A 6,719-nucleotide genomic window follows, 5' to 3' on the forward strand; every position below is an offset into this window, starting at 1 on the left:
GGTCAACAAGGAGCTTTAGCCTTCGACTTTGGCATCAGTCGGTGTTTAACCGGGATCTCCTCTCTTTGTGCTCGTAGTCAAAACAAAAGAGCTCGCGCGCTTTTGTTGCGCAACCGCATTGCTCTTCGCCGTATCTTGCAAACAAGGTTTGAAAATCCGCACCGCTCTCCGTTTCATCCCGGGGGATGTAATCCAAGGCTCCCGGCACAGCCGGGTGTTTAGGCACGCTCTCAGGTATGTGGTAAACATCTGCATGCATTTTTTTTTTTTTTTTTTACTGCAGCCATGCTCTCACTTCTTCCACCTGCTAACCAAGCTGGTCCTTAATGCCCCTCTGCCCCCGGCATCCTGACCTGTCATCGCTTCAGACAGGCTAAATATTGGGAATGTGTGTCAGGCGCTTTATTGCATTGTGTCTGAATAAGATCCCGCTCGCTTTTCCCGAAGCCCTTCACAAACTATTTCTTTTTCCTCCCTCTGGCGCTTAAACCCCCACAGCAAAGTGAGATGGAGTGGAGACTGTGGGCTATTTCTGTTTGGTTACATGTTTATGATAAAAAGCAGAGGAGCTGTCTTCATTCTGAAGAAAGCAGTCTGGTTCATTATGGCAAACTGGCCACATGCTGGATGAAGAGGAAACAAAAGAGGAGAAGTAAAGACAGTGATTGATTGGATATTGATGCACTATTTGTTCCAGCTGAATGCCTTCCTCGTTTCTTGGCTTTACTTACCTGCTTTTTTTTTCTCTCTCTCTCTCTCTGTTTTCTTTGGTCTCTGGCCATTAAATGTGTTTTTGCATGTGCCATTACTGTGAGTTCAGCGGGTTTTAATGGAGTCGTATCAGAGCAAACATGCTGTACTCATGACAACCTGCATTACACTGCCCTGATGTCATGAAAGTCCTACTCTTTTGAACTTGTAGCATTTTGGCACTTTGTCAACTTGGCAGTCCTCCATTTTCCAACTTTATGTTTACAAGTTAAAAAGGAAAAAAAAAAAAAATCAGATGTGCTTGGTTAACAATGTAAATGCCAGGGGTTTTTTTCCCCAGAGAGGACTATCAGAAATAATGTAATCAATCTCCTACATGTCCTGTGACTCAGCTCATCAACTATCTCCCACCTGTTGTCACTGTTACTGAGGTGCAAAACACAACAACAAAAGCACATCTGGCTGAAAATCACTGCAAAAAGGCTTGGACATAATTTGCCCCGTAATCTGTTTTGATCACAAATTAATTTCATGTAGCAATTCTAAAACAAACAAACAAACAAACAAAAATACTCCCCATGTAATTAACCATTGTACTTCTCTATATTTCTTTTCACAATTACATTTATTAAAAACATATTTTTTCACAGCGTGTATGAAAAGAAACAAAGACAATTGTCCAATTTGAAATCAGACAAAACCTTTCCCACTTTGGTTCAGATAGGAATACCAAGAGCAGTTTTTAAAATGATTTTAGAGTATTATTTTACATACATTATTATTGTGACATACATTTTGGATTTCCCTTCACAAGTTTGCTGTGATTTAGGCCCATTCCTCCTGACAGGACTGGCAGAACTGAGTCAGGCTTATTGGCACATGCCCCATGCACACATTTTTAGTTCTCCTTAAATATTTTCTATTAATTATTATTATTATTATTATTATTATTATTACTATTACCACAATCATTCCAACTGAAACATTCTCAAGGTTGCAGGCTTGTTACGTTCAAAAGCTTTATGATTTTAAGGTAAATTTTACAAATGATCTGCTTTTCGGGGGAAAAAAAACCAAACTCGTCAATTTCAACTAATTGCAGAAAAATGAAAAGTGGGGTGCAGGGTTGGGTTTGAAAGTTTTCTCTTTTCTTGTTGGATCATTTTTCTGATTTCTACCTAGTTGTGACCCCCCTTATGTCTTGAATGTCTGTGCTGCCCCCTCCCTTGTCTGCGGGTCACGCATTAAAGTTTTGATGAAAACTGGTTTCCGCAAATCCACCAGAAAACTCAGCTTTGATTGGATTTCTCTATTCACTGTGACTTCCCAGCTGGATTCTGTTTTATGTTTTTTGTTTTGCTCTGAGTGAAAAGTTGGAAGAGCTAGGAGGTGACGGTTAGGGTTTTGACGTGTTGCCTTGTCTCCAACGTTTTGAAAATGAGCAAAGTGAAAAATGAAATGATTGGACAAAGCCGTATGTAATGTTGGATGAAAGTGAAATCATTTAAAAAGCATTCCACGTTGCCGTTCCAATAAAGGTGTAGTCCTTTTCTGTGGACCTGGTGACCTGTCTGAGAGGCTGCAGACATGTTTAATTTTCAGCCAGAACGCATCTGGCGTCAGGACGGGGTCACCAGCAACATGCTTGAATTTGCACAGGTCAAAGAGAAAGATAAGTATTAGTGTAGCTGTGATTGCTCTGAGTGAAAAATATTTATTAAAAATATGTTTTTAATAAATGTGACTGTTTAGTTTTTATCTTTCACGTTTGGACTGATTCAGCCAGGATTTTTTAAAATATATCTACAGAGAATGAGTAAAATAAGACTTAATTACTTAAATGGTTCTTTCTTACCTAACTTAAAGCAGAAATGTTAATGATTTTGTTCTTGTTTCTTGTGAGATTTTGTGGAATAACAAGATCAGTATAACAGGCGCACTTTTATTTATTACATTTTATTTGTTTTCCAGTTGTTTATGAAAAAAAACTCAGAGCGCTCCTTTTGTTACTTTAAAACTAAGACGCAACATTTTTCCTCATTCTTTCTCCTTTTGTCAACCTCAAACTTCTTGCACACGTCTTCCTGGCTCCTTCGCCTCGCCTACATCAAAGCTTCGAAGTATCAACAGCTTCCCATCATATCTCCATATAATCCTAAAAAAAACCAAGGTAAAGCTGAAAAAGCGTTTCACATATGGATTCATTTTTCAGATTTTTGCAGTGACCTCATGCTCTAATTTTACCAGGCCAGGTTGAGCGCACTCGTGAGAACTAGCGGCTCTGAATGTAAAACAGGTGCTGTTTAAGCACAGCAGAGTTACGTGCGTGGAAAAAAATCAGATTCTTCTGTCTGTATCACCTTGCAAACGTATCTATATTCCCTGAACTTCTCAACATTTTGTCAGCTTATAACCTCAACCTTCACTGAAAGGTTGCATTTGTATTTCATGTGATAGACCAACACAAAGCAGTGCATAGAGTAACAGTGAAGAAGAAGGAAAATATCACAGTAGTTTTGCTTTTAAAAAAAGCCTGGGTTAATAGCAGAACCACATTTCACTTCAGGTACTGCTGCAAGTCTCCTGAGGTGCATAAAGAGACTGAACCTTGTGTCCAATCCTCTTAGCAAAATAGCCCAATTAGGACAATTTAAGGGGTGTAAAAACTTGGATGAAGTGCAGTATAAGTCATCTAAACGTTCCCTTTCGCCCTGGTCAAGGCAAATTAAAACTGAAGATGGAAAAATTCAGGTGGTATTCTCATTTTTAAGCAAGTAGTTTTGCTTTAAAAAATCAATACGTGGAGTGAAAGAATGTGGAAACAGTCACTTCTATAAATCTCCTTAAAGACATGTAGCCATTACTCATCAACTCACTGCACCACCCGATTATTAAAGTTACACAGTCATGCAACTTTAATAATCACGTAACTTCATTCACTGAAAAAAAAAAAAAAAGCACAGTGGTTTTTTATTTGGATGTGATGGTAAAAACAACAAGTGTTTATGAATCCAAGTGGGGCTGCATCTATGGTTTTCACTGACAAGTTTACATTCCAGCGTTGATCGAGACATGTTGTATGAATCAAGCTGGGTAGAATCACTACTCAAGAGAAGAAAAAAAACAATAGGGTCCATTCTGGGTTTATTATGCCACCAAGTGTTGCATTCATGATCTTTACTGTTGTAGGAACTTTCATTTTCATAGGTATTTCTGAAGGCTAGCAAAACATATTGGTTTCTCTTTGGTTCTTCTGTCAAAACCATGGCTTGAGCCACTTGGAAATGGGTTCTGGGCCAAATGTGGCTTGCTGGCTGCCATTTAAAAAAGGTCTGATATGAAATAAGCTTGACTAGTTGTCAGGATAATGGCTAACACATGCTCATATGAGTCGGCCTAAACTGTGAACAATTTAGCTCAGGACAGTTGCTAAAAGGCAAAGAAGACGTGGGGCCACCCAGGGACGGTTTATTTTCAAGAGAGGCCCTTTCCTTAAACCCCGTATATAGCCCTGAAGGGTTTCCCCTTCAACATTTATGAGTTATTCATGGAAGGTGCAGCGTGGCATACTTAAAAAGTGACATTTATTGCTTCGCATGGCCTTCAAAACATGACCATTGTGGAAAAGAGAACACCTAATCCACTGTTGATTCTCTGAGAGCTGTCATCTTTCCCATTTGGCAGGTTGATGCATTGGCATAGCACTCCTGTCACTGCCTTGTCATTGCAATTGCAGGAGCCCAGAGACTGAGCAACAGCAGATGGAGACAGGAGCTGAGCTTGCTCTGTCAGAGGGGTTTGCCAACACCGTAAATTTTAGAGCTTTGAGGCAAGACACAGGTTTTCTCCACATCCCAGATTGCTTAAAGTGAGTTACACCTTTATCTGTCCCTGGAGAAAGAGAGGGATAAAACATGTCCAGGGATATTTCGTAGTCCTTAAAGTTAAACTGATTCTGGATCCCCTTTGGCTTTTCTGTCTCCTAGAGTTGTACCGCTCAGGAATTCGCAGTAGCAGTGCCATACAAGACTTTCTTGCCTGAGTATCCTTTATTTTAGCATCATACCAACTTCACTGATGAGAGCCTAAAGCGGTTTCAGCACAGCTAAGCTGATGTACATCCATGTCTAGACATGGTATGAGAAAGTCAACCTGATCGGGGTCAGGCTGACACGCTGAGCCCTATCGAGTTTTGAGACTCGTTTTACACAAAGGGTTTCATTAAGCAAACGGGTTGGGTGAACACTCATGCATGCACACACACATAACCACATGCACACACACACACTCACACAGGTGAGAATGGCCTCTCAGCACACAGTAAAAACCCGACACCCCCACTGTGTGAGGGACGCTCAATGTTTCATTGAATGTAACAGGAGATTAAAGCCACTTTTACAACACCTTTTACCGGATGCCAGTCATGTTAAAAGGAAGGCAACCCCAATAAATATTTAGTTCTTTCAAATTAAAATTTCACATACCGATGTCTAACCCTTTTTCTTATTGTTTTTAAAGAATGTAATTGCAACTAAACACCCAAAATTAACCTGGATTTTAAAATTTAAACAAAAAAAAACCAAACAAAAAAAAACTGAGAAACCCAATCCTAACGTAGCTAATCCTCCCTCCTTTGGTTGAAATAAACTTCAGTGAGTTGCTTCTTGTATCCATCTACCAGAGCTGAACATCAGTTTGTGGAAAGGTAAAGTGTTTTAGAGGTTTCTTTCATGTTCAAGTCACCCCACAGCATCGCAGAGAGTCCAAAATATGGGCTCTGACTTCCTCCAGAGTTTTTCTTTTATGATTCTCAGCCAGTCTTTGGAGAACTTACTGGTCAAACAGAGAGGCGATGCAATGTTTTACTCCACCGCTATATTTGTAGAAATAAGCAGACCTTCATTAAAGGGTCAACAGCCGAAAACCCTTTTCTACTATTCTTTAAACAGTCAGCCTCCAGTGTTTGCAAAAAACACCTAAACAAGTCTGTATTTTGGAGTCGGTTCACAAGGACTGATGATGTTTAAAAAACAACGTTTTGGCTGCAAGAAACCTAACAAAGATGCAAAATTTCCATGAAAAAAAGAGAAATAAAAACACCTCTTCAAATTGATCAGATGTGAACCTCTGCTGTTTGTGTCACCGAGAACATGGAACTGCAGGAGGAAATCATGGATTTATCTGCATTCACCCAGGAAATTCAGGAAGTAAACTTCTGCAAACTAGATTAAAGGACTTCAAGAGTTTCAAGTAGGAGGTTTTGCATTAGCCTTCTTAGTCCCTTGACCAAGGCCACTTTGAAAATTTGTGAGCATGCGTCATAAGAGGAAGATGCCATGGTTATCTGATAGAAGCAGAAGCTTTTTTTTTTTTTTTTGGAAGAAGAATTTGATTAAGCCAGAAATTCTTCTCTCTATTTTCTCCAACCTTTTGAAATGATAAAGATAATAACAGACTGCTGTCCCACTGAAAAATGAGTTTTATAAAGAATTCCCAGCAGGAATAACCAATAATTATGCCTCCAGTTATTTTGCTGAAAATATGTATTTTAACTTAGTATGATCAATTGTGCAAACAAAATTAAAAGTAAGCTTTTTGTGAATGTTTTTGGAGTAATTTAATGAGACAAAAATAAAAGCTGAATTTATTTTAAGGCCTTTTGGTTCCAGGTGTGCCAATAAATTTGTCTTGTAATGTACAGGAATACTGTGACAGACTGGCGACCTGTCCAGGGTGACCCCGCCTCTCGCCCGGAACGTTAGCTGGAGATCGGCACCAGCAACCCTCCCGACTCCACTGAGGGACAAGGGTGAAAAGAAAATGGATGGATGGATGAACAGGAATAAAACTTACCCAAACATAGCTAAAGATTTTCCTTTAATCCTTCCCTCCATTTTTGTCCACCCTAATGCCATTAATATCAGAAATGTTAAAAAAGCAGTTTTTATTGGAACATGAAATAATTATATAATCTTCAATTTTATTCCCTTGGCTCATGGAAATTCTAA

This window comes from Poecilia reticulata, linkage group LG7, assembly GCF_000633615.1.
Source record: "Poecilia reticulata strain Guanapo linkage group LG7, Guppy_female_1.0+MT, whole genome shotgun sequence".
NCBI lineage: Eukaryota > Metazoa > Chordata > Actinopteri > Cyprinodontiformes > Poeciliidae > Poecilia > Poecilia reticulata.